At 29.8% G+C, this 26881-nt stretch overlaps 1 protein-coding gene and 1 long non-coding RNA gene across 2 annotated transcripts in view; one reads left to right on the top strand and one right to left on the bottom strand.

Moving 5' to 3' along the window:
• Window positions 1-15076, bottom strand: part of LOC111619052 (LHFPL tetraspan subfamily member 2a protein-like) — a 29834-nt gene extending 14758 nt beyond the window's left edge. The window contains exon 1 of the mRNA XM_023360696.1: window positions 14939-15076. The gene's annotated coding sequence lies outside the window, so the exon portion shown is untranslated. The remainder of the gene's footprint in view (window positions 1-14938) is intronic.
• LOC111619053 lies at window positions 15042-26463 on the top strand. Its single transcript, XR_002755676.1, has 4 exons — window positions 15042-15164; window positions 25852-25950; window positions 26027-26098; window positions 26330-26463. It is a non-coding gene; the product is annotated as an uncharacterized LOC111619053 (long non-coding RNA).
• The last annotated feature ends 418 nt before the right edge of the window (window positions 26464-26881 follow it).

Raw genomic sequence — 26881 nt, forward strand, 5'->3', positions numbered from 1 at the left:
GAATTATTTCTGAAGAAAAATATAAATCTCACCATTGAAAAAAATTACATTTAATTTCAGGAAATTGTGTTTATTCGATACGCTGTAAGTTTCAGAGGTTAAAACCTTATCTAAGAAGGGCAATGAACATCTGTGGTGCATATGTTATGATGCATAGTGATTGATAGAGTAACTGTCCAAGTTTCATCTCCCATCTGCAATCAAACATCCTTTTATCTACTATCTCTAGGAAGTGCCATGAACAAAAATGGCAACTCCACAAAAGAGAAGGCATGTGTTCAGTGGTTCACAAAGTCAGAATTGCTCGTCATTATGTAACATGAGTAATCTGCAAGAGCTGTAGAATTGTGGTTGCAGTGGGAGGAGTGACAACAGATGTGTTATAACTTAATAAATGGCATCACAAATAAATTTTTAAAGACAATTTTCATACTATACACCATTTTTTCAGTCTAATATCAGTTCTGAAGATATGCTCATTGCTGTAATACAAGTTCATCAATGCATTACACTCAAAGAATGTAACTACTGTATTAACCATTACCCTTATGTATATGAGACTTCTGGAAGAATTAAAATATAATGAAACAGAATATATTCAGAGAAGGATGTCATAATTATATTAAACATGGAAAGTGAAAGATCTGATAAACTTTTTAGAATTTGTTAGTAATTTTCAAAAAATGAAGTATATTATGTAATAATAATGCGAAGTAACTAATACATGATTGTATGGTATCTTNATTATTAGGAGCAAACTTAATTTGTGTGTTGTATAAAAATAAAATTAATTGATTCTCAAATATACATGACTCAGAAAAATCCTATGATATCATTTTTTAATTTATTAATTGGCACCACAGATTTTTTATATATCAAATTGCATTTATAAAGTCAGCAGTCTGAATCATTATTCCCTGTGTCTCCTACTTACAGCCTCCACCTATAATAATACACTTATTTGTATATAATATATAGAATATATTAAAGATCTTAAATGTGTTTATATATATATATATTTTTTTTACTAATCTAAATTTATAAAACTTAGAAACATATTTGATCTCCTATTTTGAATTTTTGCTTCTTTTTTAGGTTATTTTGTATGTGGGAGGTAGATTTTTACATGTATAAGAAATTACATTTCCTAATAGACCTAAAAACAGTACAGTATAGTATAGGATATATTATATACAGTACACAGTATAAGGACTGTGTCCCTTACTCAAAAATTTAAAATAAAACATCAGTTTTACAAACTAAAATCTATACTTATTTAATGCTTAAAACTATTTTAAACAAATGTAAATATATAACTAAAGATTTTTTTTTTTAAAGGAAAGTTTAAGAGAAACTCCTAATTATATATTAAAAAAAAAAGGAGGACATATTTCTTTAGCTAATAATTTAGTTTTGGATGACAAATCAACATAATTCAGTTGAAAATATTACACAAATGGAGAAGAATCTCGCTTTTCTTTTTAATCAAAACAGCTTTACCGTTCCAAATCATTGTCCACGCATCATTTCCAGACCGTTACTTTCGACATTCGCAGCCGTAACGATCCTATAAAGGTAGGCATTATCGTAATGACCACATTGGGAACCGTCACGATAAGTTATGTCGTGAGTTGCGGAACGAACACCAACAATAATATATATATATACAACATTAAAAGTAGATGTGACAGTCTGGCGTTTACCCGAGTGTAACAAGTGCCAGATATTATAATTTCCTAACGTCTTTTTAAAAACGAAATATAACGATTTTAACATTAATAATATTATATAATCTCCTATCTCTTTTATTTATATAAAATACAAGTTTAAGATCAGATATACGTAACGGGAGGATCGAGTTATCGAGTTACGAAAACAACCCCGTTTTTAAGTTATAAACACGCAAAATTCCGGCTTAAAAATTAATTTAATCGCTGTTGTATTGTTTAATTGGGTTGTAGAATCGATACAGATTATTTAATTTACAAAAATTATGCTTCAGTATTTATCTAGAACCTGTCAAAGTAGAGAGGAGGAAGAAAAAAAAACACTCCTTGTGCTCTCTCTAGAACAGTGCCTCTTTGTCTCTTAAACTATAAACTACACGATTGAAAAGTATAATAAACAATATTCACTTCTGTATCTATCTCCTTTCACACATACGTTTAAACTCTCTTGAAATTAATTATTAACATTTATGGCACATTTGTTTGTTTATATGTTTACACGGTTGAGGGGGGAGAGAATATATTTAAAATTTAATTCTTTAAATGACTGCGCGTTAAACAATCGTAAATAAATTTAAACTGGAGTTTTCGTTGGCCACGAAACAATGAATTCGATCCTTTATATTTGTTTACGGGTATTTGTTAAGTTTAACAGAAGAATGTAACAAAGTATAGAAAACTTAATTGAAATGTTAATCTGTGCGTGGAACCTGAAGGATTGTTTAAAGGTCGTGTGATTCATTGAACAAGATCCGTTATCTCTCCTAAGTTTTCTTTTTTTTTTCTTTAAAAAAATTGTGTTTATCTAACCGGTTCCAATAGTATCAAACTGATATGTAATAATCCTTTATTGTTTGTTTAATAAATGAATAAATTATCCATTTGATCCGATATGAAAGAAGTGTACTTAAACACAATTCATTTATGGCTGCGTGTGTATAAAATTCAGTTTAAAACTATTATGAAATAAAGGATTTTATAAAAATTAATTAAATTTTTTGTAACTTAATGGATGCTATTGAAAAAATAATCGGCTTTAAAACCGTTTTATTTAAAATTTGGAGACATTTTCAATAAATATGTTATTAGAAACTAAGAATTAAAGGGTAGCATTGGAGAAAGAACATAAAAAAAAACATCCTATATCAGGGGGTATAGGGTGTTGTTTTATCGGTATTTCTGTATCAAATTTAAGATGGTGCCTTTTAAAATTTATGTAGAAGGGCCTTTCTACATAATTTATATGTAGATATATATAATATTGAAGGGATCGATGTGGAAAAAAGACTTATATGGCAGGGTTTCCCAACCCTTTTATCTATACATACAGACGTATACCGGGGTCTATCCATAAGGGACCTATCTTCCCCAATTTTACACTGGCTAACCGTCTTCCTGTCAAGATATATTTGTATTATTATTTTATACCATCCTAAAATATTAGGAATAAAAACAGATACATCTTTTTTATATTCACTCAAAACTCGATAATGTGAAATTTTTCTTACTCATTGTCCTCTCCCAGTTTATATACAGATCGACCCCTATGCACGCGTACATACATATGCATATCTATATAATTATAATATAGGCGCTTATACAGACAGGCTCATTGTACGAAACACACAAAAGCCCTAACAGATGTATAAATCTAACAAAAGAAATCAATCAAAACTTGCACGAAGAGACGAATCACATCGTAGAAACAACACCAAAAAAAAACAGCACAAATGAATCTTTGCTGTTATAATAAGTTAAATCATTCAATTTCTCCTAGTAATTTTCTATGCAACGAATTAGCCAAGTGCAGTATAATAGACGTATCCATTTAACAGCACTCTTACAAAAAAAAAAACAAAGTGTATATTAAAACATCGATGTTACGTGACGTGAATGACAAAGCAGCTCCAATCTTGTTACATTTAGTGCAACTTTTTGCTATATTTTTGACACTTAACCGCGAGAAATGCTTAACAACTGATGCAGAATACATTAATTTATTATAATACACACGTGTAATTTTTTAAATTAGCAAACGGGAATTACAATACAAAGAAAGAAACGTGGTGATGTCTGGCATTCTCAGTGTAAATTAACACTTCGAACCATCCGCGCACAACTATTCTACAAGAAGAAATGGTATAAAAATGCAAAGAAAATTCTATAGACTAACAGAACTAACATCTGCATCCGTCACAAGAGGAAAAAATATGTATTGTACTCATTACACTTCTAACAAACACGCCATAAATAGAAAAGACCAGCATAAATTACTAAGAGAATCAACTTCCTACTAACAAAAAAAAGGGGGCATTATCATATTCAGTAGGCGTATCCAACAATTATTAAGTGAGGATGAAAGTTTTTGCATCATAATTTAAATTTTTCATGGGGGGAGGAATAAATTCCTTCACGTTAAAAAATTTTTTTAAATTCAGTCAGGAAAATAAAATGGTTGGGTGCTCAAAAGTCGCCGCCAATTAATCATTGTATTCGCACGGTTGCATCTCACCCATGGGCTATTACAAGGGCCAAAAAAAAAACGTGCCCCGGGGCATCTTCTCCCCTGTTTTTTTTTTCCATAAAAAATCAAAACAGCACTTAGATTCGGTTCGATCGAGCATCAACCATTTAAGAAAAACCTTAAATTAAAATAGGTGTTACACGTTTACCTTCCCCCCCGTCACTCGATTAATTAAATTCTTTTAACAATACGCTTGTGTCGAGTTATCATGGTAGATAAACAAACGAAGAATTTGGTTTTGGAAGAAGGAAAATGTAAAAATCTTCGTTTGGTCGAAGGTTTTTCCTGCGGGAAATCCTTTGCAAAGGAAACTAAGCGATAGTGACTGTAGCATGCTTCTTATCCTGCTCAAAGAGGCGAGAAAATTGACTGTCAGAATAGAAATCTCCAGATATTAAATAGTGCCGCTGTTGTTGGCATAAGAAGAACAGATAAATCCAATTTTTTTCTCTGACAATATCCATTGTCCTTTTATTTCTTTCCCTGATTTTCTACTCTTTTTTTTTTACCTCGGGAAATGCGATTAAGAGTGAAGAATTGTTTTAGAAGTTCGCTTGAATTTTCGGGGTCGACATTTATATAAATCTTTTGTCGGAAAGTTAAGATCGAAATTTTCGAGATTTATTCGTGTTTTTTTTTTTTATATTATTTTATCGAGGAAATTTTATAAGATTTTTACATCTACGAAAAAGTTAAATTTTAAAAAAGAATTTTAGCTTTATAAATAGGGAAAATTAAGTGATTAACTCCAAGATTTTTCCCCCGTTTGAGGTAAAATTCTAAGCGAAATCAAGCAACGAGTTGCGTAACTTTCCCGGAAAATAAAAGTTTTAAATTGTGTATGGCGCCATCTGTTAATAAAAATTTTATTAAAAAGTTAATAAAATATATATATATATATATTATTTATCTATAAAATGGCAAAAAGTTTAATTTCGAAGATACAGACGAGTTTTATTTTTAAAAATTATACGTTCTAATAACTAGTAAAATCATTAAGTTCGGCCCCATTTAAGGTTTGACACGTGACCTCCCTATCTTTCCACCCCTCGACCTTTAAACACCAGAATTTAATAGCATCAATCCCCCCTGATCCTGCGAAATTTTCGATAAAAGGCACAGGAGTTAAGCTCCTGTAGCCTTTGTGGGTGAACAAAATCGACCCCCCCACCCACACACACATACTGTATATAAAAAAGTTGGGTGTTTTCTGTAACATCTAGAAAAATAAAGGGTTTTAAAATAAATTAAGTCTATGAAAGTTAAATTTAGTTTATAAGTAGAAAGTCAATAGGGGAGGGAAAACATTTTTAATTAAAATTCCCTGTTTAAGTTTCCAAATATCCGGCTGGAAATACTAAAATTCCAACTTTTAATATGGCATTTTCTATTTTAGAATATGACACAATTGTTAGACTATTGTATCCGCGTCAGCAAACACTTTAAAATAAACTAAACTTTTAAAATATAGATTACAATTTTTGAAATTTTTTCTAGGATAAATCACGTCCGTGTAATTTTTCTCATCTCATGACACAAAACACGATAAATTGTGGTAATACAAAAGCCGGATTTACTATATTTGTAAGGAACCAGAGGGCATGCAGTTTTGTATGGCAGGTAGTAATTCATACTTATTGAGAAAAATAACCCTGAGGCAAAAACAAAAAAAAAAAAAATTCTGAAGATTGGAGAATTTCTTTTCTAACGTGTTATTAAATTGGCATTTTCTTTCCAAGTTAACTTGCAAAGCGATGGACACACATACAAAACGCGCTGGCAGAGCAGCAAAAATTCTTCTTCTTCTCCTCCTCCTCTTCCTTCTATGTAAGCAAAAATTAATCAGTATTCTAATTGACAACATAGCTTTACCTAATTTGCATACGTGGGAGAGTGCAACGTGGTGTTTTGAGATCGTAAAAGCGAGTCGCTATCGGGGTACTAGGCATACAAATCGGTTCGTTAGTAGTAGATTTTTGTTAGCATCCTTTCAGGACCAGGAAACTAAACAACTAATGCTCCTTTATCGGGTCTACAGAAGAGAAGAGAATCGTAATCGATAAACATTTCCGGAACGAAATGGGTTTTGCTGTGACATTTTTTTCATTAATCTTAAATCTTCATCCGCACTCGGAGGGAAGGAAAAGAAGGAACGAACGTTGAAGTGGCCCTAAACACGAATCGATATATTAAAATTCCCCCCCCTCCCCGCTTTATGCTTACGTAAATTGTTTTGTCCAATGGAATTAAATGTTAATTTTATTAATAAATCATGCCAAAATTGACAGTAAAGTTGTAGCGGTAATATGAAGACGTGAGGAAGAAAGAAAGAAAAAAAAAAATTGGCCTTGATGTATGCTGTATAATATCCGAGGGCACGTCTGGATGGTGTGCTTTATGAAGAAAGTTCAGTGACACTTAAATAAGGTCAATGAGATAAAAAGTGTACAAATAATACAGGCTCTTTTATATATATATATATATATATATATTACACTCAATTATTATATACATCTTTGTAAAATCATCCCGACAGCTCGTTTAACGAAGTGTGTACACGTGTAATAATAATAATAATAATAGAGAAATTTTATTTTAAACGTTATAAGCGGGGAAAACTCGACTATAATTTAACATTAATCGTGGCCAAATGGAGTGTCGTCGGTCAGGCTAGACAAGCTGATTATTTATTTATTGAAATTGAGAATTACGTCCGGCGCCATTTTTGTTCCAAAAATGGCCGCCATTACAATTCTTGAAGTTTGTTGGAGTTTTAATATACTGAATAAATTTGAATAAAATTGTAATTTGGAGTAACTTAAAAATTATTCGCCGTATCGTGAACTATACAAAATGCCCGGTTTCGCTACATTAAATCATAATGGCGGCCGTATAATTAAGAATTTTTAACGAGTTTAAAGCAATTTCAGGAACCTTCTCCATTTATTAAAATATGAATCGGGTACAATAAACTAGTTTTGTTTTATCGTAAAGTTTATTTACGTGCTACGTCAAGGGAAGGCCAAGGCATTCATCTTTCAGGCTCGAGTATATAATACAAATTTTAACGTTTTTTTTTTTTAATTAATTTCTGTTTACCTTTATTTACTTCATTCGGGTGAAACTAAAATAGCCTTTTCTATCGATACAATCAATTACTTTTGTAATTTCCCAATGGGAAAACAGCGTTACAAGCCGTTTTATTGTATAAAGCAGTGGAGTTACACAGCAACTAGACCATTCCATTCCGTTTAAGAAACATTCCGAATGAATTAGAAGAGAAACAATATGCTTCTGTTCGCGTCGTTTCTTTCTTGATGTATCTGACTCTAGGGAACAGACATCACTGGAGAGGAAATATATATATATATATATATCGAACATAAGTGAATGAAAAGAGGAAAATTAAATTGCCTCCGTGTCGTGGGTCTTGCAAAAATCTCTAGAGGATGAACTGTCGCCTTAATCTGCAGCTATCTTGATGTATTTTCTTCTAATAAATTGTTTCGGAGATTTGCTCTCTAATGCATTATAAACTTTCGTAATTTTTGTTTTCGTTCCTTTTTGAAAAAGATCAAATCTTTTGATCATCTTATCGTTTATATTTAAATAATAATAATTAATAATAATAAAACCAACATTTTACAGATTTAATCCGTAAAAATTCTTTCTTTAAATATGTTTTAATTTCTGTAGAAAATTTTATTCTGAAAATCTTCTAACAAGATGCGGAGACAACTTCTGTTCAATTTATAATTTATAGAAATATTCCAAGTCACGTTCTGTCAAGCCTCCCCCTATTTACTAAACCCGTCAATAGCGCGAAAGTATTTTATTAAAGTTCGTAACCGGTGTGGGTGTTGAGAGGGGGGTTCAAAGAAGACCGGAAATGACACATCGCACCTTACGATATTATGTGTTTTATAAACACGAAACGAAAGTCGGTAAGACGAAAACTCGAATCAACTCTTCTTCCCCCCCCCCCATTTACACTTGATTGAAGAGGCTAATAGGATATTCAACAACCTTTATACAATTGGCAAGTAACGTACTGTACACGTTCTATCGATTATTCTCGTGTTCTGACTGTTAGACCGCGGGATCTTTTGTGAAGTAGACAAAAGGTTTATATCTTCCCCTCGCTTCGATGCCAATTATTTGTCGATTATTTAACTCCACGTCACGTGTTTTAAAGCTCCGTTCTATGTTTAATGAGTTAATTGCCTTGGATCTCTGCCATTTTTCGACACGAAAACTCCTTTCATATACTGTACAAACAGTCATTTAACTACAAACCCACCGATCGATTTTTAAAATATATTTTTAAATCTCCTCCCTTTTAAATATGGCAAGAAACAAAGCATTCGTTTAAGGGAAGCACTTTTAATAAATTTCTCTAAATGCCCTCGAACATAAATAGCAAATCTACCATAAATCACGACGTATGCCACACAATTTACTAAACGTTCAACATAATTTTTAAAAGTTATAAACCTGTATAAATATATAAATCAATCGAAAATAAGGGGGGAGAGAATGAGTGCTTTTGTTTCGTTTTATTGACGGCAAACCGAGGAGGAAACATAAAATCGAGTCTCTCTCTCTCTCTTCTTCTCTAGTTCCTTCTACAAGGATCTAATTGGTTTTTGCTGTATCATCACACTTCGATAACTAGATAACACATTATATTCCCACAGTACATTTGAAATTTGACAATTGGGCAAAAGAAGGGGCCCCTCAGGATTCTCTTACAACGAGGTTATTGTCCCCTTGTTAGTTTAGTAACTCAATAGGATTAAGCTAATGATCGTTGCAAAGTGTAATTTATCGTCATAATTTTAAACGTTTTATTAAAAGAATAAATACAGATCGTTATCCAATTGCGGATAAGTTAAGAGAATAACAACAATAAAATGGATTATTATTATTTCAAACCGTTGAAATTAAACGATTTTCTGATTGGTCGTCGTTTTCAAATTAGTTCGATTCTAGATAAATAGGTTTATCTAGAATCTGTATTTGTTTTTTATTTTTTTAAATTAATAGACGTATTTTTATTCTGGAAGAATAAAATTTAACTTTTTAATCGATCGAAATGCCCTTGGAAGGAGGGAGGAAAGCACTCAATATAACCCTCATTTTTACTTTATTAAAACTTACAATTAATGCAAAACAATGAACAAATTTGAAATTTCTAAAACTACTTTTTCGCGCGAAATTAATGACATTTTTTGATGGTTTGTTAACATATTTGAATACGGAGAAGAGTACTTGACTGGGCATTAGCAAGTCAAATTTTGTACCATGTTTGGCAGTCGACTTCTCCTCCTCCCCCTTTTTTCTGTCTCCTTCCGGTAACACCGAGGTGAAAATTGATAGTGTAATTACAGTAAAATTACATTAAAAGGGACAGCAACCGGTATAAAAACCCCCCAAACCGAATTTTTCGCCCTCCTTTTTTTTTTTAATGTGGGAAGCTATTTTTAAAATTGGTACGAGTTCAATCTTGGACGGAATAGAGGAGAAAAATACTTAAAATACTTAGCCATGGCCACACTCTTGTGAATGGAAATTAAATTCCTTACCTCGCCCTCTTACACTCCCAAATTTCCTGCCTATTTCGTTTTAATTGATCGCTCTGATCCCCCTTTTTTTGGGAGGGTATTAACGATGTTAACGTAAGTCGATTCTAATGGACAGTAAACCTTAGAAGGGGGGGGACTTATGTAGTTTCGGTTTATCTTAAATTTATAGCTTAAAATCTTTTTAAGTTTCGTATGGGGGAAACGGGGAATGCGACTCCGATAAAAATGCCGTATCGTGACACGAGAAACGTGACCCGTTCGTGAGGCCCCTCGAATCAATCACGGAAGTAAGTGTTTGATATGGGGCCCGTTAGCGGGTTGCTGCCGTTTGGTGTCAACAGAATATAATGGTTTAGGTACGGAACGAGTCTGAAGGTCTGATAAAAAAAAAAACACCATGCTACCACCGTCTTTGTCCTGCAAAAAAAAGAAAGAAAAGAAAGAAAGAAAGCAATTGGTTAATATACAGAAAGAGAACAAAGCAGTGGAAAGCCGATGACATCATTAGGGGGACATCTGGTGTACGGAAGTAGTTTTATCACCCGGATATGACGTCACGAATTGGAAAAAAAGGCGCATCGTCACAACAATGGATCTTGTGTATTGTCGACATACATTGCCATTTGTTTATTTTAGTAAAAACGAGTCTAAAAAAAAAACTTTTCTTAACGTTTAAAAAAATATATAAAAAGTCCAAAAATTATTCATAAAAAGACGAAGTTTTCTATCGTACGCCCGCATAATATATATATATTACAATAACGTAAAAACTCCTAAAAATTCACATGCCATTGCCAAATATATAAAACTTTAGATAAGAAATTCTTACCAAAAATGCAAGTCTTGTTTATCATCATCATTATTTTTTATATTTCCAAGCTCGATACTACAGCATACTGATTTCTTTTGGGTGGGGGGGGAGAGATAAAAATGTAGTAGTAGTAAACTAAATCAGTCAATATTGCTTATAAGTAATCACGGTACTCAAGAAACTCTGAAGACTCTACATAAAAAAAAAATTGAGGAAGAAGAAGAAGAAGAAGGTGAGTTTCAAATAAAATGAATCGTGAAAAGCTACGGTCGAATGCATTTTATATAATTCTACGAAAAGTGTAGAAACGAAGAGAGAGAGAGAGAGAGTTTCACCACGACTTCATCACACAGCATCTAGGAACCGAGAAGTTTCAACGAGAGTTCTTGGAAAAATAAGGGGAAAAAAGAAGAAGGAAACTGCAACCACACTCGGAGAAAAGACATTTTCTGAAGGGGAATAAAAACGAAAACAGTTCTAGATCCTTATTTTTACTACGAACACTTTTGTAACATTACTACTACTAACTCGAAAGAGAATTTATTGTTTTGCATTCGATTGTCCTTAGTTTTGAATTCTTAAAGAAAGAAAAAAAAAAAACTTATTTATTTAAAAATGTGTTTTATAACTATAAAAAGCCGTAAATAAATTTATAAAATTCTTATTTAATTACTCAAAAATAACGTTAATTAAAAACTACAAAGATCTTACAGGACAATTTCGAAGACCCAAAATTTAATAATAGTCTTATTTTATTTTCTACATGATCGATTAAAAAAAAAAATAAACGAAATAAACTTTCTTATAAGTAATAAAACGAACTTTATTCATAAAAATTTTTTATGCCTTTCGCAGTTATTCGTACGTAAGCTGTGACTTGGGGCCTAGAGATTTTAAACTTTATTATTGTTGTTATTGTTAGTAAAAGGGCCTCACTTAAATCTTAATCCACAGCTCTAGGCGAGGAGGACCTACATACAGCTCGTTCGCTAATTTCTGAATAAATATTTGCATCAGATACTCATTTTTTTCCTTGGTTTTTCTTTTTTTTAAGTAAGATATATTCTAGAAAAAGAAATCAATTCAATATCGTTACGGATTTGTTCTTTGTATTACTTGGATTTAACAGAAAACAAAAACAGATGTTTCCATCAAGTTAGACAAATAATGGATGACATCACACAATATTGAATTTCTTGTCAAAAACTAGAATATGAGAATTGACCTGCACTCTCCATTTCTTAATCTTAAAAAAAAAACAAATAAATAAATAAAAAGGGCATTATTTAAAAGAGAACAATACATCTTTGTGTTTTTCCCTTCTCTAATACCTGAACTACACTTTCTAAATATATATATATATATTTATTTATTTCTCTGGAACATCATCTAATTCTCTACGCTTAGAATCGATTATAAATGTCAATCATATATATATATAAAAGACAACTATCTCGGTTAACCGACTTTTGGGCCACGCTTAATTATTTAAAATTAATATAATTAGCATTTAATTAGATGATTAAATTATTTTTTAATGGCAGAGATGAGGGAAAATACGAGCAGGAATTTTTTTTTTTTTAACGATCGCCTCTTAAATTAATCGCTCGATGATCGTGATCAATCACGAGCTTCGATCAATTAGTTTAAGCTGGTGAGACTTTGTATGGCATTGTGTACGAACGACAATACTCCGAATTTGAATAATTTAAACAATAATTATAATAAATTCAGTCTGGAATAAGGTTAAGTTTCAGAACAGATGATTAACTTCGAAAGACTTAAAAATTTGCCTGTTGTTTTTTTGTTTTTTGGTAAATCAATTTGTCATCTGGAAAGATCTGGAAATAAAGAGAATAGGGAAGAGAGAGAAGCACGTGATCAATGGTTAAAAAAAAAGTAACCTTAATGAATTCCAAATGTGGATATTCCTCCAGTTATGAGAGCATTCTGAATTCGGTAATTATCTTTTGTATCTTCAAAAACATAGATCTTTACTAAGAACAGGTAAATTACAATGGTAGAAACTCTTAACCAAATGGATCTTTCCCACGTAAAAATAGCGCTCGTGTTTAAATATTCGCCCAATTTTTCGATTTTTGGGTGTGGTCCACCGAAACGGATAATTATTTTATACCATTTTATACGTTAAAAACTTTGCAAATTATCATCTCCAACGTTCCCCAACTTGAACCTCAATGTAACGCTCGATAGGAAGAAATGTATAGTGTTTTCTTCTTCTTTTTGGTTCCTTTTTTTTTTCTTTCTTTCTTCAGCTTTTCTTTCTTTCTGCAAGATGTAAAATCCGTGACATAATGCAGTGAGGTGCGTGCACAACGTGATGCAGGTCATTAAGAGACAAATCTGGCTCTATAAGAGCTAAATTATAAAATCTGTAGGGTTTCTCGATTAATTTACATATTTAAAACTTACTCGTGGTGTTAAATATGCTCGAAATTATTCGCTGTTTAAATACTTCACAATGTTTTTAAGGCAGCGCGCGCGTTATCCTATGGGCTAAAAAGAGCAATTGCCTAGGACCTTCACTAACAGGGGACCACAAACCAATCTTTAATAAGAAAATATTTCCCCCGGAGGAAAATGTATGAAGTAGAATTATACACGGGGCCCCCTAAATTTAAAAATTCTCCTGGGCCCTACGAAGCCATAATGCGCCGATGTTTCAAGGTGAGTTTTAAATGAGAGAGAACCCTCCCAAAAAAATGGACTGGAGCCAAATTCTGTTGCGTGTTTATTAAAGATTTTATTGGATTTTGTATTAAGTACTGGAATTTAATTATTAGAACGTAAACAAATGTATATTTTTCTTACTATTTTGTGTATTTTACACGAAATTACAATGCTTAAATGACACGTCAAACCTTCAGATAAACGAGTAGCAATTTAAAAATGATTCTTGAGCCAAATTCGATAATATGTTTAGATAAAGATTTTAATGCATTCCTCATTAAATATTGATTATATATATATATATATATATATAATAATTAAGCTTAAATAAGTATACTTTTCTGGAAAATTACGATTGTTTTTCAGTGACAAGAATACTCTTTTGAGGACGAAAATTCTACCAAATTTTCTTTAAAAAGATGGAATTTATTTAAAAAAAAAATAATTCTAGAAAATAAATAGAGTTTTTATGACCCGCTAATTATAACTTTACTCGAAAATACACAGATCGAACGACACGAAAAGTTTTCTGTATCACAACGTTTAACACTAGTTTAAAGAACACTTTATCTAGTGTTTTTTTTTCCTCCCTTTTTTTCTCGTCAACAGCACCAAAATGAGACGATGAAAAACTGCAAAAGAAGCAGTTCATGGTCGTCCAATGCAATTTCATCCCACGGTCGTCAACACGTTTTACTCACCATCACTCAGCTTACTTTGTATACCAAGGGATAATGTATCCTTTGTGTTAAAACGCGCCTCTACCGATAATGATTATTATCCTCCAAAACAATTATAGTTTAGTAACAAACTATCAAAAACATATTCATCACAATGATGACACTATTTTGATATATTAAGACGTATCGAGATTAAATTCTTTTCATTATTTTCGTTACAACTGATCAATGTCTTAGAGACTGAGAGAGAGAGAGAGAGAGCCACGTCGATATCAACAGTAATAAAAGTTAATGAACAAAAATTGTTTCGGGGGGCGACGTAAGGAATTAAAAAATTACTTTTTAAATTAAATTTTAATTAATAAATGTGTGAACGAAGCTAAGTTAGCAGCTGCGAAGTTTTATTTAGGGGAAAAAATAAATTTCCCCTCCCCCCTTTTTTTTATTGATTAAATCTAATAGAAGTCATATGGGAATTTGTTCGTTCGTTTTTTTTTAAGCCAGCGACACAAAAATTCAATTAATAACGCGTAGATTTTAGTTAAAAAATACATTAAATTAATTTTAAAATAACTTAAACAAGAAGCGTGCTACTTGATAACGTAGTAACATTGAAAAATAATACACGTATCACCGCCCATATCCTCCTCCCCTCTTTCACTCTTGTCAACTGTTTTCTGTTAGACGGAAAATCTGCCCGTTCGACATTAAAATTTCCCCACTTTTTCTATACAAAACTACGTAAAATCCCTTTAAAAAATACCCTCTGTAACACATGTATATATTGTAAATATTTATCGAAAAAGTTGACAAAAGTACAAAGAGGAAAATGTGGTTAAAACACGCAATCAAACTAGCGATAAATGGGATAAAAAAAATTAAAAAAAAAAAAGAGAAGAAAATTAAACTTTAACACTCACCCTTTATACGTAATTAAATGGTAGAATATTAACTTGTTTACCAGTATAAATTCGAAAGTTATAACTGGCTGTGTTTAACGTTACCCACGTGACAGACGATTAACTTAGTCCGGTTCATACAACGTCCTACGATCCAACTGCTGCTCCTTGCAACGGTTAGCGCAGCTGTTTTCTGACGGACTACACCATTCGTCGATGTTCTTCGGGGGTGCTTCACCACTCTGTTGTATGTACAACAAGTGTTTATTCCTCTTTCTCCTTACTTGTAACTGTTGTAACTCTCCCACTTCCCCACTATCTTCTATATTAACTGTACGATAGTGTTTTATTTTTTTAAAAAAATTAATTTACTGTACGCGTAATATTATAAAATTAAATTAAATTAGTAAGAACTTACTGTTCTGTTCGGGAGTTAAGTGTATCGTTAACTCGTTACAAGAATTTCTGTTTAAGATTTTTTCTCGGTAAGGGTGACGACATAGTGTTTTTATGTTTATTGTACGTTGCACAGTTTGTTTCTTTTATACTCCCCCTACGAAAATATATCTAAATAAAGATAAATATAAAGTATTAACTTAAAGTAAAAAGATTTTATATTGTATAATGTACAGTATATACAATAGAAAGGAATACAGTATATTTATATTTTTATATAATAGATACCATATGGTATTATATGGTATCTATCTATTATATAAAAGAGGTATATTTTAGTCTATATTCAATACAAATTCATATACTATTTAAAATAATGAATAATTACAATCATTTACATGTTGTTTTTAAATTGATTACACCATATTTTAAGTGATTTTGTATTATTTTCTGCCATCTTTTAAAGTGTAAATGACTTAAAATGTACATTTAAGTATTTATTTTTTTTATAATAATATTTTAATACATATTAAAAAAATTGTTTAAAAATTACTTTATATGAAACATTTTTTTCTATTATTTTCATTATTATTTACAGTCACTTGTATAAAATTGCCAGGAGGAATACAGCATTAGAAACAAATTTTATAAATAAAATAAATTCCAGATTATAGAGAAATACATTAAAAAGTAATTTATTAATTAACTTTTCACATATAAAAATCAAATAATAATATATATATATAGCCTATAGACAGAGTTTGTAAGGAATATAAAAAAAAAATCAATACATTAGTGTGTTATTTTGTTGCTTTACTTTCTTCTTCTTCTTCTTGCAGATAATTTTTTGCTTCCATGATTTTTCTTGTTCAAATATTTTTACAGAGGAATATGTCAGTCATGTGACACGTCCCCTGCATCTGACTGAAAATAAAAAAAAAAAAAAGCTGGGGGACTGGGGACTTACCCATCACACCAGTTACTCTATTACTGCCTTTGATCAGTTTCTGTTATCTGCAAGAACATTATTCTTTCAGATTAAAAATAAAAAAGGAGAGGAATAAAAGGGAGAAAAAAAAATGGTATATTTGCTTCCATAAAAGATAACCATCAAGAAAGATATTTCTATTTTAATATCTTTATATTAGAATCATTTTCTTTGTTCGTTGCAAATATTGGATTTGGATAGCATACATTAGCGATTTTCCAACATTGCTGTTGATTAATAGGTTAATAGTGTCAACAGTTTGCAGATTTCCCACTATTCCCATACACCATAAATTATTCTGTACACGTGATTAAGTTAATAAGATATATTTTTTTTTTCCTCCCTTCTTTTATAGAAAATCATCAGACACTAGATGATTTTTTTTTTCTATAGATTATCACACGATCTTCCTTACTTACAATTCTTTAAAACTGTTTTCTAGATTGCTTATCTTCACGAAGGTATATAATATAGTATATAAAAGTTCAATTTCTTTATTATTTTTTTTCTATATTGAGTTATAAATTTCAAAAGTCGACGGTCAAATCTCTCAGGGATGATCAAATGTAATACTTTTGGGCATTGGAGAAGCTTATGTGTCTCTTTCCATTTGCTACTTGGATGGATCAGAAAGTAGGATTTGTCCTTATCTGCTTCAAACCGATTCGGAGATTAAGACACTTCCTAATCTGATTTTGTCTGTCTCGATTGATGACATCGGGATTAAACTGTTTGTCTATTAGTTACTTTGGACGAATTTCACTTTTAATTCGTTAATGTAACTTTTGGTTAATTCGTTAATCTATAAGTAGGTAGGGAGGATTATAGGGCCTTAAATTATGCAAAAAGGCCTTATATAAAATCATTCAAAAGCCGGTTAATTAAAAAGAAATGTAAATAAATCAGTGGCCTGCTAGGCTAAATGTTTTTTTTTTCCCTGGTTATTCATTATTATTTATCGAATTAATCTAATTTTTAAATAGAAAGTTAATAGAAAAACCATTTAAAATGATCTACTTTTGTTTCGTTTCAAGGTTATGCGGTCAAGAACACCTGCACATCCAGACATGTCTGCAGCTCTTTTTTTTCCTTTTTTTTTTTAACTTTATTTTTCGTTTGATACAAGGCTAAACTTCCGCTCTTTCAAAAAAGGAAAGAACCTAATTATGTACAAAGAAAATGTGTCAGTAGACAACATCCTGCGGGAGATAAGATGTATTTTTTCACTTAAAAAACGTGATATTTACTTCATTTCTATTAGTAAATAAGCTTAAATTAATAACAATTTTTAAAGAAATTTTAGTGTATTTTTTTTTTTTTTTAAGTAAATACAAAATTAAAAGAGGGTTAATAGAAATATTTGGCTTTATTTATAACGTTAAAATAAATAAATAAATTACAGTGTAAATATTATAAAATAGTTCTTTAACTAAAAAGGTCAACGTTTGGTATTGCTTTTAATATAAGATGAGACGAAAAAAATAAAAAAGGAAAAAAGGAGAAAGTATGGCACATGGGACCACACATATTGCTAATGTGATACGATATACCAACTTACTTCGGCACCAGTTGTTACCGCTGTATACACACACACACACACACACATACATACATACATTTCACTTTTTATTTTTTTTTAATTAAACAGAAAGTTAGATTATGGAATGTAATATTTGCAGGCAATTGTGTTAAGGTCACGAGATCAGTCGGAAATGAAGTGTCGCATGAAGTATATTGTAATCGACGTGTTCAATTATTTAGAAAATGAATAGTTTCGACTCTTTAAAAATGAATCTTTTATATACCACGACAAGAAAATAAAAAAGAAAAAAAAACATTAAATAAAACGTAGTTCGGACAATAAACGAGTGTTTAAAAGATAAGACACACTGTAATTGAGTTTGGTACATTTTATATATCCTCTTAGTAATTAATGTTTGCCATTTGTTAAATTGAGTCACAACTTTTCTTCCCTTCTTCCTCTCATTAATCCCGTCTTAAATTCGATTAAGTGTTAATTTTCCAGGCCAAACTACATAAATATGGTTTAGTTTTTGATAATATTACCAGTACCAAACTAATAATTTAATACAAAAAAAAAAAAATGGTATATTCGCGTAAGCAATTAATAAACTCCCCCCCTCTTTCGATGATTTTTATATCAATTTATATATGCCCATTTCATACGATGTATGAGGATCAAAAATACAAAAAGATCTATTTTTTTGTTGATTAATGGAGGTAAATTTCGACATGCCATCCATCACTTCCGCATTTCTGAACAAATCACGAATGGAACAAATTAACTTTGGCATTTTTCGATGCTCCTGGATAAAATTTTGTTTTTATAAAAAAAAAAAATACAGGAGAAAATATATTAAAAAAAACTGTATAAAATTCAAGAAAGTTTATAATTTTTGAGACTTTTTATTTAAACAAAAAATAAATGCGATCGTCATTAAAATTTTAGGAAATTTGTCGGTAAGTACTGTACAAGATGACCCTATCTACTCTCTCTCTCTATAGAGCTTAACTCCCTTGACTCAAGTGACTCATCTGACTATCCTCTGGCAGGATGATATTTTTTAATTAAATGCTCTCAACTCGATTCTACTTCCGCTGTCTAACACCTCCACCGCTGCAAATTGATCTTCCTTAACTCACAATATTCAATTATTGCCATCAAAAATGATTAAGGAACCTAATAGGCTTATTGATTGTTAATTTGAATTTTCACACCCGTCATTTTCAATATATTTATCGTAATGAAATTTAATACACATTCTTTTTTTTTTTTTTAATAAGCTTAATAGGATTCCAAATTATTACACATTCTTTTTTTTTTTTTTTAAATAAGCTTAATAAGTTTCCAAATAACCGAATCATTAAGTTTATAACTTAAATTCGATCTGGAGCCCTAAACTTTTAGTAATTTAATACACGAAAAAAAGAACCTCTTACAGGGCCATACCTATAATGAAGTAACCGAAACCAAAAATCTTTTCTAAGAGAAGAGGATTGATGAACCTCTACAGATCCACTTTAAGTCAATAGTCGATCAAATTTCGTGCTTTTTCCAAAGATCTAGGACCGGGCATCGTTAGAGTCCCCGTTGAAAGCACGTGGTGCCCACATGGTGGGAACCTTTTTCCATTCAACAAGAAAGCAGGGGAGATAAATCTGCTCTTGCTAGAGTACCCCCTTATAACTTGCTTCAAATATAAAATACAAAACGTTTCTGAACGAAAATATCTTCAAGTTGGAGTAGAGATCGTGCCAAAAATCTCTGTTTCTATCAAATACAGTAGTATCAGTACACTTCACAAGGTTAATAATATACATTAAAATAATTATATTTTAGTGAAATTTCTACTAGAGAAAAAAAAAAAAAACATGTAATTTTAGAGAGAAATTTGCTAGGATTATTAATATTTTATTTATTTATTTCTTAGTAAGAATTTTATTTTATTTTATTCCCCATCTCAGAAGCAAATATTCTAAACAGGATATTAAGAAAATTAATCTTTAAACCTGTACGAAACATATTTTTTTTATAAGTCTTACATCTGTACGAAGAGTTGCATTACGATAAGATTTATACATATTTCTTACCATTGAATGCATTTAAATATTTATTATGTTTATATGTATTTTCAGAATTTTAAAGAAAAACTGGAAACAAAAAATTCCATTTATCAGCAATTATCTGATGTTGTTGAAAGTATTTCAAAATCATCAACTAATAATTCAGAAGAAATGATTGCAGAATTTTCAAATTTAAAAAAGAAGTGGAATGATATAATGAAAAAAGCTCAGGAATTTTATCAAAAATATAAACAAGCATCATCTAAATATGCAGAATTTCATAGTATGTAACAAATNATATTCTACTAATAAATAAATAATTGCTATTAAATATTTCAGATAAAACAAAAATTATTTATTTAACGTAACAGACCAGTTAAGTAGCTTTTTATTGGATACTTCCAACCTCTTATTATTACGTATTTCTTTTTTACGCAAAATGTTATCGATAGATACGGAAAAAATGATTGGTTGATATTTACGAGGATTTCGTATTATGCCATCTAGCGATTAAAATTAGTACCATTAGAGTAATTATAAACATATGACACATCGAAGTATAAACGAGTTACAGTAAATCTAACGTATTTTAAGCTACAGTTTAGTACGAAACAGAAATTTTCTTTTGTCAAAGTAGCATCTGTCTCTTGTCAAATAGCTGCTTCTAAAATAGCTCCTGGAAAATGAGTCATGCGGGTTTCAAAAGTTGACGACGGTCGCTGTCACGTTTGCGGAAAATTAAATTTGTAGCAACAGCTAGTTTCATAGGCACTTGAATTTTATATTCCCCTATATTCAATATTGAAAATTCATTTATCACGATATTGTTTTTGTAGTTTTTTTCTTTCTTTCCTCCCCTTCATTGTGTAGTAAAAAGATTTTTCAAATTAAATTTTACACGTTTAGAATAGTCTAGTAGAAATAAATAAGCTTAGTAATGGGCAATAACGTTAAAAAAAACGTTAAAAAACGTGTGAATAAAATGTTATCTATTTAAGCTACTTAATTGTATTAAATTTGGCATATTAAAAATGATAAAAATAAATAAAAATTTAAATTTAAAAAAAAAAGGCCCTTAAGTCGCCATTTTTCTAATTATTGTGGCTGAATATAAAACAAATAAATAATTATTCAACCATAAAAAATGGCTGAATAATTAACAAATTTAAGAATTTACTGCANGTTTGCGGAAAATTAAATTTGTAGCAACAGCTAGTTTCATAGGCACTTGAATTTTATATTCCCCTATATTCAATATTGAAAATTCATTTATCACGATATTGTTTTTGTAGTTTTTTTCTTTCTTTCCTCCCCTTCATTGTGTAGTAAAAAGATTTTTCAAATTAAATTTTACACGTTTAGAATAGTCTAGTAGAAATAAATAAGCTTAGTAATGGGCAATAACGTTAAAAAAAACGTTAAAAAACGTGTGAATAAAATGTTTTCTATTTAAGCTACTTAATTGTATTAAATTTGGCATATTAAAAATGATAAAAATAAATAAAAATTTAAATTTAAAAAAAAAAGGCCCTTAAGTCGCCATTTTTCTAATTATTGTGGCTGAATATAAAACAAATAAATAATTATTCAACCATAAAAAATGGCTGAATAATTAACAAATTTAAGAATTTAATGCATGATGTACCCTCACTTTGAAAAGGAAACAATTAAATAAAGAAGTAAATATAGTTTTAAAATATTTATTATAAAGTAAAAGACTAAATAAAGTATTTTTAATTAAAAAAAAAAACGGTCCCTGCCCCCCCCCCAACAATAGTCGCCTCTAAACGGCGGCCATTTTTTCAGGAGCGTTGAATAAAACTGCATACAAAAATAAAGCCATTGTTTAGAGGTTAACAGTAAGCCAGGGCCGGGTTTAGACTTCTTGTGGCCCTACGTTACGACATACAAGAGGCCCTTCTCCTTCGCTATAATAATGGGAGATATTTATAAGCAGTCTTTGAGGATAGAACGAGGCCCTACGATGTATCTTATTTAACTTATGCGGTACATAAATCTAACTTTGCTAAAGGCCTAATATTAAATCTCTATTCAATGCGGACTTTAAGAGAAAAATAATACCCGAATTTAAGAAGCATTTTTACAATAAGAAGAGAAAAAACACGAAAAAAGTGTGTCCTAAATTCGAAATAATACGGTATTCTTATTTTTATTTATAGAAATAACGATAATTTAAATGACAAATTCGATTTAAACTCATTGAATTTGAAGCATATCCATCAAATTATCTGATGATTGATGGCTTTATTCTGATTTCAGCACTTTAAGGAATTTTCAATACAATCAAATCATATTATTATTATTATAGGCTATAAATATGACATCATTTGTATTAGAATTATCTGACAAAACTGACAAAATTGTTAAATCGATTGTTACAAGTGATAAATTATCCGATTAACACAGATTAACACTCAGATCTATTTGAAATAATTTATTCTGAAAATTCCTTTTAAAATTAAATTGCTATAGAGATTTAAATATCCCGATATTTAATTTTAATTAATTTTAAATGATGTTTATATTAACGATTTTAATTGCTTTGTTTTATTTAAATTATATTTTTAATTTGATTAAAATTTTTATCATTAAATATATTATAATTTTACTACAAAAATTTGTTTAAATCAGTTAATGTTACGTCATTATTCTTTCAACCAATTACCTTCAAATCTTTATAAAAACGTTTTTACGTCGTTTGTCGCATATTTAAAAGAGAGCCGCCTATATTGATCGATTTTTTTATTTATTTATTTTGTATTCTTTTCACATTACAGCTAAGATTATTATTTAATTTTATTGTAGAAGAAGATGAATTATTATTTAATAAATACTGTATTTATTTCTACTTTAGAGTTAGATTAAGAATACAGTAAAAATATTTTACTATCAATAAATTTTAAGTGTATAATCAAATTTACAAACAACGGTCACTGACGGAAACAAAATAAAAATGGTCGTTGTTCGGAGGTTATTTTGTTCGTATTTCCGGAAAGATTGGCCATTATTGGTGTTAATTTTTGATTATTAATATTCTTATTAGTCACTGTAACTTGATATTGCATTGGATAATAATAATTAACTAGCTGAATTTTCTACAGAATATTTAGAAATAGTCCAAAGTAGTAGTTGGTTTGTAGTAGTACTAATATTCCATACTGTAATCTAAGTTATAGTTTTACGAGATTATTATTATTAGCTTTTTATCCTTTCCTTAGCTTGCAGAAATTGTTTCTCTCATTGTATTAATAGGTTGTTTCAAAAAAACTTCTCATTTCTTTCTGGAAAACTTTCTCTAGTAGTAAAATATTTATTTTCAGAAATATCTGCTAGTTACATGCAACTGAGTTTTTCTTTTCTTTCTTATAACAATGCATTATTATTGAAGAAAATCTCTCTGTATAAAAATGTCACCGATACTTGACAAAACAAAATAAGATTTACTTGAATCATCTATACCATATTATTCTACATGCATTGAAGATTTTTTATGTCAAGCAACCACTGTTATTTTTTACTTTTCGGCCTATTTTAACGCATAACTGTAATATACCATTATTTCCTTTTATGCATTGTGGAAAACAGAATAATGGAAACTATTATCAAATATACCTTATTTCTTGCAATTTATAAATATTTACTACAAATAATTTTTTTTTGACAGAAGCAATATTTTAAGAACCCCTCTAAAAATATAAGTTACGAGACAGCAACTTATATGATACATTTAGGTAAGCTGTTAGAAGGACAGTATACACTATGAGTCAAAAGTTTGATATGGGGCCAGGGTAGAGAGGGCCCTTTTGTTTAAAAAAAATGAAATACGTAGAACGCTTCTTACATTACTAACAAAAGTATAAAAATAGCATTAATTTATAGGAGTAAGAACTATGTTTCCTCCGGGCCAGCTGCCCCTCTCGAGGGCCCTGCTTATGCTATTAGAATTGATTATAGCTAACTAGAACAGATATTAGGGGGCCCGAGTTAAAATACCGTCAGGCGTTATTATGAATTGGGCAATAGCGTCAAGGCCCCATATGATTACGCTATTAACCAATTCATAATAATTTCTCTTTGATAATATCAAAGACAATGCATTATTTAGCTTCACGTAACAAATATACTTACAGACTTCTAAATTCACTTAATCCCTAAAGTCACTTATGGACATCTAAATTCTAATAAAGCAGCTGTATGCTAGATTTTTTTCTTATATTGGTTTATTAGTCTACATTTCCCTATTGGGAAATTTTTCTATTTCTGTAGGTATTCAGCTTATCTTATAGGCTTATGGGATATTAGAACTTCTTTCCTCTAGGGCCTAAAATATTCTGTAGAATCTAAGTGATATCGATCTAGACATTCGCTTTATGGCTTGATATTAGTCTGTATTGATTAGACTACTAGACCTGAGGCTGTTAATATATTATTGGGACATAAGTTAATTTTGGGATGTTTCGTGAGCGTTTTAGCTGTAGTAATTTTTAATAAACATAAGTGATTTTTATAATTTAAGAAGGTCTTTTTTAAATATTAAGCAAGCCAATATTTCTAATTGTTTTCGTTATAAAAACGTGTAGAGCTAAGTCAAAATTATTAAGAATTCAACTTAAATTATTAGAAATTTATCGTCGATGTAGCAGCCTCCTAAATACCGTAGCTCTCGTAAAACACCATTTGTGAACGGATCCTTCCCATAATTCAATATCTACGAATTACCAAAATGTGCAGTTTTGCATCGTAAACGCTATTGTTATTACCAAATCATGTGACTTTCAAACTGTCAAACTCCATAGTTATATTTTGCAATAAAAAAAACAATTCACATACAACTGTTAACGCGAATGAACAAGGGCAGTAAAAATGGCGACATTAAAGGCCAACAGCTGGTTCCACCAATCGCCTCTTTCGACCTTGACAATTAGAATAAGTGATTGGTTAAACCTGTCGTTGACGTTCAATGTCGTCTTGATTTTGCCGCCCGTCAGCATCGGCCATTATCGTTCCGGATACCTCAGTTTAGCGCCAACTCGATTTAATGCCAAAAGATAAGTGGCTCTAAATCGCAGTTTGGTATATGTATACACATTTAAATAATTGCGTTTTACAAAAATACAAATAAATAATAGAAAATTAGCTAAATTATTATAAAATTATTATAAATACAAAATATTTTTAAATACCGTGTGACGTAATTGAAGTACTGTACCTCTATTTAACGCTGTCTGACGAGAAAATTAACAGTCAGAATGCAACTAAATTTGGTATGGTGATATTTTAGAGTCTTTAGAGCATAAACAATTGTATAGAAATTCTATTATAAGGCATTGATATAGATTCAATCAACTTTCAATGTACTATTTTTAGTTTATAATATAATTATTTATTATAAAGAGGGACAAAATTATTAAACAAATATTTGTATGTATAAATATTTATAATGTGTAATGATGTAGAGGAAGAGAGAATTCAGAGAAAGAAGAAAATAAAAAGTAATTCACTGTTATAAATTTTTAAATAGTCAATAAAATGTTAACAAATATTAACATTTGTTGAGTGTTTAAAAATTTACTTCTTTGAAAACCAGCAGAACAAAATATCTATATTGATTGTATTTTTCTAAATTTAAAAGTAAATCTCTAAACTAAAAGCTAACTTTGTTACTTTTGCTAAATGGATATAAATTATTTAAACCAATTAAACTTTAATAATAAAAAAAAGACAATAAAGTCCATACAGTTTAATGCAATTCTTTTACTATATAAACATATAAATTATTTAGATATAAACTGATATTGTGGCTATAGTTTTACTTGTAAAAAAAGTACTTATAAATTTTATTAGTGAAAAAAAAAAACCTTAAATGATATAATCATAATAGATTTTTCTATTAAAAAATTTTTGTTTAAATAATTTAAATATTTTGTGTTTTAATTATATACAGGCCATATCAGAGGACTGGGATCACTTGGTACTGGGCATATACTGTATTTAAGAAGGCCTCAAAAATATTTCTTGAAAATTATTTATTCCATTGTATTTCGTACGTAAAATATTTATTTTTTGTTTTTGTATTATATTTTTTTGGTATTGTATTGTATATATAATTTTTATCATAGAGATCAATCTCCTTCGATGCTTTCCGATAGAGGGCGATATATGTGAAACGACATCCTCTAGTGATAATTATGGTAATTAAATTATTATTGTTTATGACAATTGCTTTATTTAAAATTATTTGTGTTAAAAAGTTATTTTTGCTTGACGTTAAATTGTTTCTAAAATATTTTTTGTATGTTAATTCTAAAGAAAAATATTAAAAAAAAACTAAATAGACTTTTTTAAAAAGAGCTTTTAAGTTTTGTCGCGACGAATATTTATATTTACTGCCTTTATTAACATGCCTGATGTTTATTTTATAGATGATTCAGAATAAATAAAAGATTAGTCACGCACTGTAGTATGAAAAAAAATGTTAAATATCTCCATACAAAAATTTGTAAGCGAAGAGAGGAGGACTATTAGACACGCAACATTAACATATCGAATGTCTCTGTTATAACGTATTTGTGCATTACAACAGCTTTATAATGCATAAAAAGATTAAATTATTACAAATAAAAGGGATTTTTAATAATTATTATTTAAAAAAACAGTTTTTAGGAGTAAAAAATTGGCTTATAGTCACCTTATCCAGCCGCTTTACTAGGCGAAACGCCCATTCTTTTGTAGAAATTCTGGTAAAAATAATAGAAATTAATTTATTGCTTTAGATTCTAGAGAAATAAATCTTAATATAAACATATCAAATTTTACAATACTAATTCCTATAAATCCAGTATTATTATTTATTATGCATTCCATCATAACGGTTCCTTCCTTATTCACTATATTAATTTTTATACAGAAATTCTGATTTGAAAATAGGAGTTAAATTATTCCAAAGAACAAATATATTTGATCCCACTTTATTA

The sequence above is a fragment of the Centruroides sculpturatus genome, unplaced genomic scaffold, assembly GCF_000671375.1.
Source record: "Centruroides sculpturatus isolate CEXI.00-Female unplaced genomic scaffold, Cexi_2.0 scaffold97, whole genome shotgun sequence".
Lineage (NCBI taxonomy): Eukaryota > Metazoa > Arthropoda > Arachnida > Scorpiones > Buthidae > Centruroides > Centruroides sculpturatus.